This window comes from Octopus bimaculoides, chromosome 2 (genome assembly GCF_046866305.1).
Source record: "Octopus bimaculoides isolate indiv1 chromosome 2, ASM4686630v1, whole genome shotgun sequence".
NCBI lineage: Eukaryota > Metazoa > Mollusca > Cephalopoda > Octopoda > Octopodidae > Octopus > Octopus bimaculoides.
In genome coordinates this window covers 113,120,922-113,133,421 of record NC_142929.1, presented here as the reverse complement: position 1 = coordinate 113,133,421, position 12,500 = coordinate 113,120,922, and the positions used below count along the sequence as shown (strand labels likewise).

The following is a 12,500-nucleotide window of genomic DNA, read 5'->3' as shown; positions in this document are numbered from 1 at the left end:
TGTGTGTGTGTGTGTGTGTGTGTGTGTGTGTGTGTGTGTGTGTGTGTGTGTGTGTGTGTGTGTGTGTTGTGTGTCTATGTTTGTCTCCCCACCATCGCTTGACAACCGATGCTGGTGTGTTTACGTTCCTGTAACCTAGCGGTTCGGCAAAAAGAGACCGATAGAATAAATACTAGGCTTACAAAGAATAATTCCTGGGGTCGATTTTCTCGACTAAAGTCGGTGCTCCAGCATGGGCGCAGTCAAATGACTGAAACAAGTAAAAGATTATTATTATTATTATTATTATTATTATTTTATGTTTGACTTTTGTTTTGCATTTGTACAAGTTGGATCCAAGTCTCACCCAGAGACCTCAAGAGACAACAAGTTAGAAGTTCATGTAGGTGTTATGCCTAGGGTACCATATATTTGGATTTGTACAGTTTTGTTCAAGTGAATGTTTAAGAAACCATAAGAAAATTATGTTTGCTTTAAAATTTGAGATCACATAGACAGTATTTTACGTAGGATATGGGCAGTTCCCATGAGCACTATCTTTTGGACTTCAGCCATTTTGGGGTTTCCTGGTATCTGAGCTAGGTAGTAATCAGCCCGTTTCGCTGTCATTCCCAGGGCACCTATGACAATAGGTATTGTTTTCGTCTTCAGATTCCACATTTTGCTAATTTCTATTTCAAGATCTTTATATTTGCTCAGTTTTTGGTAGGTCTTGACAGATACGTTTATATCAATTGGGACAGTCATATCAATGAGGAGGCATGATTTTTGTCTGAAGTCTTTCAGTATGATGTCTGGCCTATTTGCGTCTATCTTTCTGTCAGTTTGAATGGTGAAGTTCCAGAGGAGTGCAATGTGATCATTTTCAAGTACTGGGGGTGGTTTGTGTTCCCACCAGTTTTTATCATGGGGCAAGTCCAGGTTTTTGCATATTACCCAGTGAATATATTGTGCAGCTCTATCATGCCTGTTGAGATACTCTGTAGGCGCAAGCAGACTGCACATGGAGACAACATGATCGATGGTCTCATTTTGTTGTTGGCATATACGACATAATGGGGAGCTGCCGTTCTTTAATATGTTGGCCTGGTAGTTCTTTGTAGGTAGGCATTGATCTTGGGCTGCTATGATAAACCCCTCTGTTTCTGATTTCAATCCAGAGGCCATTAACCATTGGTGGGTAAGGGCTTTGTCAATATCTGCATTATTCGCTCTCTTTGGGTATTTGCCATTGAGAGGTTTTCCATGCCATTTTTCAGTCATAATAGCTAAGGCAGCAATTTTAGCACGGGTTTTCAAGCGCTTAGCTTTTTCTGTAGGTGTTTCTAGTTCGTCTAATTCTTGAATTTGTTGCAATTGGAATTCACTTAGATATTCCTTTGCCTGTTTTGTTACTGAGTAAGATGCTTTCTTGCTTTCATATTTTAAGACAAGTTTTAGCATCCAGTCCTCAGAGTTTTTCATATAGGTGTCTAGGCCAATTGTGGCTACCTTCATTGATAATGCCAGCTGTAGTAGTCCTCGACCTCCCTCTTTTCTTGGCAGATAAAGACGTTCTATATCTGCCTTAGGGTGGTGCATTCTATGCATTGTCAACAGTTTTCGTATTTTTCTGTCAACATTACATATTTCAGTAATTGACCAGTTAACGATGTTGAAACTGTAAGTCACGACTGGAATATTATTATTATTATTATTATTATTATTATTATTATTATTATTATTATTATTAAAGCGGTGAGCTGGCAGGATCGTTAGGAAGCTAGAATGCTTAGTGATATTTCGGCCGTCGCTACGTTCTGAGTTCAAATTCCGCCGAGGTCGACTTTACCTTTCATCCTTTCGCAGTCGATAAAATAAGTACCAGTGAAACACTGAGGTCGATGTAATTGATTCATCCCCTCCCCCAAAACTGTTGCCCTTATGGCAAAATTTGAAACCATTATTATTATTATTATTATTATTATTATTATTATTATTATTATTATTATCATTATTATTATTATTATTATTATTATTATTATTATTATTAAGGCGACGAGCTGGCAGAATCGTTAGCATGCCAGGCAAAATTCTTAGCGGTAATTGGTATCTTCCCGTTCTAAGTTCAAATTCTGCCGAGGTCGATTTTGCCTTTCATCCTTTCGGGGTCGATAAAATAAGTACCAGTTGAGTACTGGAGCCAGTGTAAACGACTATCCTCCTCTCCCAAATTTCAGTCCTTGTGCTTATAGTAGAAGGAATTATTGTTATCATTACTATTATTATTATCATCATTGTTATTATTATTATTATTATTATTATTATTATTATTGGCACATCGGATAATGTACTTAGTGACATTTCTTCTGGCTTTATGCTCTGAGTGCAAAATACGCTGAGGTTGACTTTGCTTGTGATCTTTTCGGGATCGATGAAATAAAGTACCAGTTGAGCATTGAGGTCGTTGTAATCGACTAGCCCTCTCCCCCAAAATTCCAGGCCTTGTGCCTATAGTACGAAGGTTTAATACTACTACTACTACTACTTATTGGTTTCAACATTCATTCGTTTAACACTTTTCGCTGGTATGATTTCCCAAAGTCAGGCAAGTGACGCGTCATTTTAATATAAATCAATCTCGTCAATAAACAAAAACGCTTATGATTCATTTTCATCAACGAATAATAGATTACAGAGTAAGTCATAATCAAAATCATGATCCATTATCATCATGGGTCATTCCCAGTATTTTCCAGTGTTGTCATTGACCACTGCTTCAATAGTGTTAAGACTAAACATTATTTTCCCGTATTTAGGTGGGCCTTGATTGAGCAGCACAGTAATTAGCATCCTGTAATTTGATTTTCAGGTATAATATACCTTAATCTATATTATCCAAATCACTGTATAGAATACCTCGCTGATTTGATATAACTAAAATCGTTTCAGATAAGTATCCATACTCATCATCCAGTCAGGCGAGTTGCCCGGACCAATAAGCCATATTGATTTTTCGATAGATCAGTGTCACATCTGCTCATGTCACGACTAAAGATGATGGCAGTAGTTCGCTCACTGTTCACCTGCTCAACATCTATCTAGTGATATTTGCCATTGACTTTATAAGTTCATCAGCCGAAACAGTACACATCCACAACGTTGCATCCTGCGATTTCATCGTAACCTTAGCTCGGATAGTTACCGGGTGCTAGATCTTGCCAAGAAGCCACCCGTGGTTCAGTCAGGAGCTGTTTATTCCCATATTCACAGTTCCCCTCTACTTACATGTTAATTAACCTAAACTAACAATGATATCATTCATTAACTTCATCTCAAACGGAAATCATTCATTTATGGCTTGCACGCCAGAACTGTTTCCTAATATTACAAAATATTTCTTCCCTATTTTGTGAGCAATCCTGTTATTTTCTTCAGAATTTTTTGTTGATTATTTTTAAGTGTATGTGTATATCTGAATAAATATGTATGTAAATATATTTGCTTACATATATATTGAATACGGTTTAAATTATAATGCCTAAAGCGTGTGTATAAGGTAGAAATATCTACAGCTATTTAGTTAAAAGTAATTAAATTGTAAAAATACTCACGATGAGGAAGCATAGTTATGTTCTCTTAAACAAACAAAGAAATAACAGGGAAACTTCTTACAGGCCTAATTTGGAGGTAATTACCATCTCTTCGTAGTACTAGTAATTCAATTTGCTATGTGTAGCAGTAACTTAACAGGAAGTAATATAAACGTCTGTCCTGATTTGCACATAATGCGCGAGTCGAATACGTATTTAATTAAACAGCATATATTTGCATTGAACACAGCTTAAATCATAATACCTGAATCATATATAATGTAGAAATACCTGCAAGTATTTATTTGAAAGACTTTTAGTAGCTAACTCAGAGGCGATGTGAAATAGTTGTCTCCGCTTCAGAGAAAATGGATCCCTTTTGTTTTCTCAGGCACAATTCACACAGGACCGTATAATCCAATGGGTCACATTCTAAGAGAATAAGATGCGATTCGAAGCAGATTTGGTTGCTGATTCTTTTAGATTAGGTCACCACAAAGCGGTCTTTCGTTGTTGGTTATTTAAAATAATAGATTTCAGAATTTAATCTCTTCAAACTTTGAACTTGGACATTGACTCTTTAATACATACATTGTCTGCATTAGACTGTTGTCCCGAGGATCAAAACTTAAGGAACTTTTATGGTTGTGTGAACCATTCACTCATAAAAATCAGCATCGGCAGTTTAAGTTCAGGTGATCATCCTTTACATACACGTTATAATTCTTCCTTTGTTCGATCAACCCTGAAGTTGGTGTTCAAGTTTATTTACTATAGCAATCTTAAAACATTTCTTAATTATCTCAAAATCCTTACAACTTTTTTCAATATTCTTTATCCCCACATCCTAATTGTGAAAACAATGACACGGTGTATGACATAACCAGAGGAGTTATAATGTAAATATGTTTGCTTCTCTAGCGTACGTTTACATCTAAAAAAGGAAATTTACCCCGTACCAGTACTCTATTCAATCTAAAGTAGTCTATAACGCTAAAAAGTTATTTTAAAATAAATCCATCTTAATTTTACTTCAATATACTTACAATGTCATGTATCATTCATTGATTATTTTTAAAATCATATCTACTCTGATATAACTGATTTAACTTTGATATCCTATTATTTTTAACGATAAAATCCCAACCAACCGAACGTACATTTCGGTTTTGCTAACAGCGAGAAACAAATATTTTATATTTTGCTCCTTTTAAAATATCGCGCGTGGTGCAATTATAATATATCAGTGTTATCTTTAGCTATAAGATGTATGAAGTAGCTGACATATTCTCACAATACGTGCAAGTTTGAAGAGTAATGGATTGAAAGAGTCGGTAGATCGCTCGGTTAAAATGCCAGCAGTACTCAGTTAGGGGTCTTCGCTTTGTTTCAATCCCGCCAAAGTTAAATTTATTCTTAATCTATTTGATATTCTTCTGAAGCAACCGACATGTGAATGGAATTATTATAAATTTTTTAAAAGAATACAGATAGCCGTCAGATGCGGACGAGTATCACTGAGCAACATATACTATGCTTTTGCTAATAGTTTTAGTTGTCTATATACTCACAAGTAGACATAGATACTAATTCGGACCTCTCACTCTTGACACAGCTAAATTCCAAAGAGTAGTAGCTAGAGAATGAGAGGGCTACATCAGCATCGGACTGGTACTCTTTACAACTAAGTAGAATAGAACAATGGGAAATGAAGTGCTTTACCCCAAAGTGCAGTATGATACCCATTCAAGGAACTGAACCCACAACCTTATGATCGTGAGCTGAACATTCCTAACGCGCCTTCACGACTTAAGCTTAATACTTATCGATTATTTTTTGTCCTGTCCATTGTCTTCTCCTCTTTACATACAGCTGGCTTTCAAACTGTTGAAGTATATATTGTATATACGACTACTTGGACAAAATTTGTTAAAAATGATCGTAAAACCATTTAAGTTGTCCTGTCATCACACTGAGCCAGACATATTGAAGAGATTTACTTTGATCCCATTATTAAAAACCATGTCGAGCTGACGGATGTTCTATTGTCTGAATAGTCCGAAACAAAGCTTACACTTCATCTACAGATTCTTTAGTGCCCGTGTGCTTGTGTGCTTGTGTGTGTGTGTGTGTGTGTGTGTGTGTGTGTGAGTCCATATATTTGTAAGTGTGCTTCTGTGTGTATATGTGCGTGTACAACCTCTATGAAATATTTAAATGCAGGAATATATTTTGTCGACTCCAATCCTTGAGTTTTTTTTATTAATTTCGTATCAATCAGAATGACACCACTCGGTTTAACACATCAACCTCCAATCCCAGGATGGCCTGTATAAGAACCAAACGTATTTAAGTGAAAAGGTGCCATATGTATGCCCACACGCATACATACAGATAGATGGATACATACATACAGAAATACACACACACACGTACGTACATACATACATACATACATACATACATACAGACAGACAGACAGACATACTTACTAGCTTACATGCATGCACGCACGCACACATACATAGATGCATGCACGCACGCACACATACATAGATGCATGCATGCACGCACACATACATATATACACAGGCAGACAGATCAGACCAGACGTATGTACGTACGTACGTATACATTTGAAACAATAACGATTAAATAAAATATTTTCTTTGTATAATGTTCCTTGTTAAATGAGAAATTGTTTTTTTTTTCTTTTCTTTTTTTTTCTAGTTTTTTCTTTTTTTCTTCTTTCACCATCACAACTGCGATCTGTCGATCCAATCGCTATTATCTTATCTTATATAATGCATACTCGTCTTCCCTTCAGGCTCAGATCAATATTGCTAGCCACATAAGCCTCTTTACTAATATATCTCCCACCAACGCATACAAAAACCATGACTTCTTCCGGAATGTTTCTCTTTTAAATTTCAAACCTATATCTACTAAGTGTGATTTCGGAAAAGAGTCGGCAAGAAAAGACCATTATATGATCCTGGAAGTGCGAAAATATAAAGTCAGAGAAAAAAAAAGTATAAGTGGAAAGGGAGGTAAGAAGAATAGAGGAAGGAGAAGTGAAAAATAAGATGGATGCAATAAGCCGATGAATACAAAACTACTTATTTATTATTGGCAGTGAGGGAAAGGTCAAATAAATAGAAGTAGTTGCTCTCATTTTTCTCTGACACTCACATGAGGCTTTCTTCATCTAATCTCATAATTTGTCGGTTTACTATCGATCACAATAATGATTTTTTTATAAATGTAAAGAGAGTCTGTGGAATACTCAATATTATTATATTTTATTCTTATGGAAGAGTCAAAAAAATAATTCTATCTTTTATTTGCTACCAGGAGGCGGTTCATATGCACGACGATGTGTTAGAGAGAGAGAGTGAGTGTTGGGAAAACATGCGGGGATGTATACACTAAGTTATAGGAAAAATGAGAAGTGAACCAAAAGACGTGAAACAATGTATTAGGACGCAATTCAGTTTTATTAATCGCACATATTAATAAGTGAATGCGTACACAAACACACACATACACCCACGCACGCACGCACGGTCACGCACGGTCACGCACGCACATACAAATACATACACACACATACATAATACATGCATACACACAGATATATACATATATATATATATATATATATATATATATATATATATATATATATATATATACATATACATATATACATATATATATATATACATATATACATATACATGTATACGCATATTTATATGTATATACACACACATATATATATATACATGCACACACATACCTATATATATCATCTCTCAAGATGAAGCAATCATTATATATATATATATATATATATATATATATATATATATATATATATATATATATATATATATATATATATATATATATGTATGTATGTATGTATATATATATATATAAGCTTTTTTAGCTGCTATTTCTGAACTTCGGTATATGGTGAAGCAAATATTTTGCTGATCCCTTAATTATATTTATAAATATATGAACTTTTGAATAAGTTCTCCACCAATAATGGTGCTTTCATACCGATGGGCTTGGTAAAAATTATTAATTATTAATTGATTTATTAATTAATAAATTGATAATCATTTACCCTTTTAATTTGTAATAATTTATATATATATATATATATATGTATGCATGTATGTATGTATGTATATGTATATATATATATATATATATATATATATATATATATATATATATATATATATATATATATATATATATATATATATATATATATATATATATATATATATATATATATGTACGTACACACACAGGCAAACACATAAGTGTATGAAGTAAAAACACTGGATACAGTTGGTGTTATTAGCATTTCATAACAGTCTGACTCTGCTCTGCGTCACTGAAGGTTTCGTGGGCGTAGAACACATTCACGCTTATCAAACTTTCAGAGTTATAGTCATAAGAAACCAAAAAAGTGAATAGATCCTCACAGAGAACTTGAACGTAATGCCTGTAGATTGTATGACGAATATTTTATAGGTGCGTGTTGGCGGGGGAGGGGGTAAAATCAGAAAACAAATATAGTCATCTCTTCTGATCCAGGAACCCCCCTACCTGGATTATGACCACGCCAATTATGACCCTGATATCCTTTCGCTTTTATGTACTATACACATAGGTACTAAATATGATCAGTCCTGAACATACTCTTGAGTGTGAAAGCGTTCACGTTCTTTTAATGTATGACAATCCAAATTCATGTAAGATTGTTTTGCCAGCAGATTATCTCTCGCATGCTCCTCTTAATCGGAGCATGTTCCTCCTAAACCTGTACATTAACTTTCCTAAACGTCCTCTTGCAGTTCGTTCAAAGCGTTCATTAATGCCTTAACTATTCAAAGAACTTTGAACTTCATACATAGACACACTGTGATAAGTCAATTTCACCGGTTTTTACTTTTTTCAATCTATCTGATTTAACTCATAGATCCTGGGTTGGTTCGAGGCTATGATAAAAGCCATGTGTCCAAAATACCGTGCAATGTGATAAAATCGAACCCGATTCTTTATGATTTGAAGTAAAATTATTAACCATTTGGCCATTGAGCCACACACACAAACACACAAACATATGCACAAAAACTCAGATGATTAGTAAAGTAATTGAATTTTATGATACAGTTTTTAATTTTCTATCTAATTACAGAAAGTTATTTTGTTACGTTCCTGTATATTCTGTCTTAAAATCCTATTGATATCATCTAATTCTTTCATCGTTCCTAGGTCAATAACACATCTACCAGTAATATACTGAGTTGATTCAATATATCAAACTATCTTTTCCAATAAAAGTTGGCGTTGTGCCTAGTCAGTTCTGCTAATCAACTGTTATACTTTAAATTCATTATAATTATTTTATGTGCATTTCTAAAGATTATTGAACTGAAATATTTGGCAACACTGATTATAACACTTGCCCAAAATTAGCCATTGATTTTTTTCTCTATTTTTCTCTTTTAATTAAATTGTTTTTTGAAAAGCATTCATTCCAGAACACCATGTGGTATTCGAAGGCACCTTGCCACAATTTTGTCTTCTATTTTCATACGTCATCTTGAAAACTCTTCAAACAGGGATGCTTTCCACGAAATTGTACATAAGTAGCTAATTTTCACAGCAGGTTAGATTTTTTGTCCATTTATCTTCAATCTAAATGCAGCTGGCATTTGTAACAACCCTTACTCATTTTAATCGGACTGGGTATTTGCAGCGACTTACGAGAAATATTTCTAAATATAATACGTTGCAACTAGAAAAACAACTCTTCATATTTAACAGCTTGCTTTTTTTTTATCATAGTTCGGTCAGGAATCAGCACAGTTTTTAGGGGATGTTTTTTTCTTGACATTTTTTGAAAACGTGGGTAGAACGTTTTCTATAATTGCAAATAGATATGAATATTTGAGAATTTGGTGATTGTTTTCTGTATATTTTCCTATTCAAAATAAAAGGGCTTAAAAGTTGTTTTGCTGACACTAAAATAAAATAACTTATAGATACACATTGCTATGTGGCAATGGAAATCGCTTCACGATCCCTTCGTTACGGGTTCAGTTCCATTGCTATGACACCAGGGTGAAGATGTGTGTGTATCAGCAAGCTGCTGGTTCTGGTTTGTTCATATCTCTAACTTAACTGTTTCGGCAGAAAAGACACCCATAATTTATGTTGCAGCGTTTTAAGCACAATAAGTACTGGAGGCAATGAAATCGGCTAAACCTTCTAAACCTTACGCGACGATGATCTAACACGGTTGCGGAGCCATGACTGAAACAATAAAAGAGTAAAGGAATAGATATAAAGACTAATTTTCAATTGTTTGCTAAGCGGGGAAATATATTGTTAGTATCCTTGTATACTAACTATATTATTAGTATAGCAGCTTTCCAGCCGAAGAGATATCTGTTCGATTCCTGTAAGAATGTGCTTTGAGCAAAGACAGTTAATTTTATGTGATCTGAGCCTCCACGAGAAATTACAACTCGGTGTTGTAGTAATACGTCAGTGATTTGACCAGGTCCAGATGGGTTCATTTAATGAGATTACTGGCTTGAGATAACTCTAAGCTCATAATACTTGGAAGAGTGGGATTCACTACACTTTTAATTCATTGAGTATTAAGGGACCAATGGTTATCGTGTTGGGATCAGGATCATAAGGCTGTAGGTTTAGCTTGAATCCAGGACCAGGAATTAAAAATTCACTTCATTAAGCTTCCACTCCATTCTCCGCCGAATAAATTTTGAATATAAGTGAAGTGAGATATTACAATCTTTTGCTCCCCTCTTAATGAATACTATATCTGACACTGAACGGCCAATTTGACAAGATTCTATAATGTCGATAGTTTACAAAGCTTTGACATAGCCAATAGGATAAATTTCGACCTACTTTCTTTGTGAGTCTATCCACACGAAACCATTTCGGCCCAGAAACATTTCCGTTCAATCAATATTTATTCGAGACCAAAATCGATAAGACCAATTGCAAGATGTCTCTAGTGTTGACTTCCTGTGAACTTATCAAATCTTAGGCCGCCATATATATTCGCTCAACAACAGCATACGGTTACTTATTTTATCGAGTTCAGAGAATACTGGTTGAGCAAACTTTCACTAAAGTATAAAAACATCAAGTCAGTCACTTCATAAAGTGCTTCAGCACGAAAATAGGATAATGTTGGCTTCTAGAGGGAATGTGTTGATGGTGCTCGATGAATAATCATAATAAAAGTAACATAAAAATAAAGAGAAATCAATAAATATTAAGCAACAATATGATATCTATTTCGATTAAGTTAAAGAGTTTAGCCTTATAAACCCATTCATTCACTAATTTCAGTATGTTATATTACAAATATGTAAGTCAGGCAGAATAATTTGAGGAAACTACAGATGGTTCAATATACAAATATAGAGTGAATTCAATACAGGTGAATTTGTAATGACAATTCCTTGAGGATAATTTGGCGGTTCAGTGCCTCACGTAACCGTCCGATGAATTACTTCATGAATACATACATACATACATACATACATACATACATACATACATACATACATTGTCGCAAAAGCAATATACAATGCCATTCGGAAAAAAAGTCTGTCCTGGAATAAATGTACAGAATCCCCGTGTTGTAGAATACATTCACAAGCACCGACACGAAGAATACTAGTGGAACATTCCAGCAAAACGTGTATCTAGTGTAAACATAACAGGTTAGTTATTGTTGTTTGGGACAGAGAAGAAAGGTATATACTGTCATAGGAGTTAGCTATCCTGCTGTTGTGAATATTTCTTTGAGACTCAAAGAGAAAGAGGAAAGCTATGGACAAATGCTCTGAAACCACTAGCTTCTACACCCAGAAGTGGAACAGTCAAAATATGCAAAACTTTTCTCAAGTTGTATCTTTGTTAGAAACCAGCCCCTTCCTCAGAGGAAGAATTCACATAATTAAAAGCAGAAGAGAACATACGTGCATATACACACACATATATACATACATACGCATATAAAATTACATTTGATGGCAGAAACAGTACAGTACTGCATAAAACTTAGCCAGCGTTGATTTGTGTCCCTTTACGCTTTGACTTCAAAAACTTTCAAAACTATTTTCGCTTGTTGCTTTGCTTTGATGAAGAGAAATCTACCGTTTCAGAGATAACCCGTCATCAGAAGTGCTGGAACTTTCATATTGTTTCTATTAAAATGTTCGCCCCCTCATTTAAAAAAAATCAAACATGGTTTATAATTCAAACACCTAATTAATATACTGTTATGGTTTTATGGTTTTATGGTTTTATATCGCATGATTCTATTATTGTGCTGGTAATTTAATCGGAAAAGAACTTGATAATTTACTCGGATATTGCATTAAGGAGTTTGGAAAATTCCTTGTATTTCTTTTTTGTGTGTGTGTGGGGGGGGGGGGGAGAGAAACGATATTGAGATATAATTCTAAGGATCAATTTCTGATGGAAATAATAATGTTCAAATTAATTTACAGATAGAAAATTATTCAAATCTCTTTTAACATGCATAACATAATACGGTTAAGTTGCGTATTGTCAAAACTCATTAGTAATTACCATTAATCATCAGTCATGGGAAGAATTCAGATCTGAAACATACGAAGCTTGTATTGCTTCTTTCCCTAGGCTTAGAAGCAGTAAATGCATCTTTAATGCTCGAAGAGCTGTGAATATTTTTCCATAAAACTATCCAGAGCAAAGATTAATTTTGCTTTCCACGCTACAGAAATACATTCATTTTATTATCAATAACTGAACTCCTCACTGAACGATTAGCAAAATAATCTGAATTACTAGCACATTAATACATCATAC

At 34.3% G+C, this 12,500-nt stretch overlaps 1 protein-coding gene across 14 annotated transcripts in view; it reads left to right on the top strand.

Annotated features, from left to right (window-relative positions):
- The window catches only part of LOC106867486 (innexin unc-9), a 956,248-nt gene that overhangs the window by 913,875 nt on the left and 29,873 nt on the right, over positions 1-12,500 (top strand). The gene's annotated exons all lie outside the window — the stretch shown is intronic.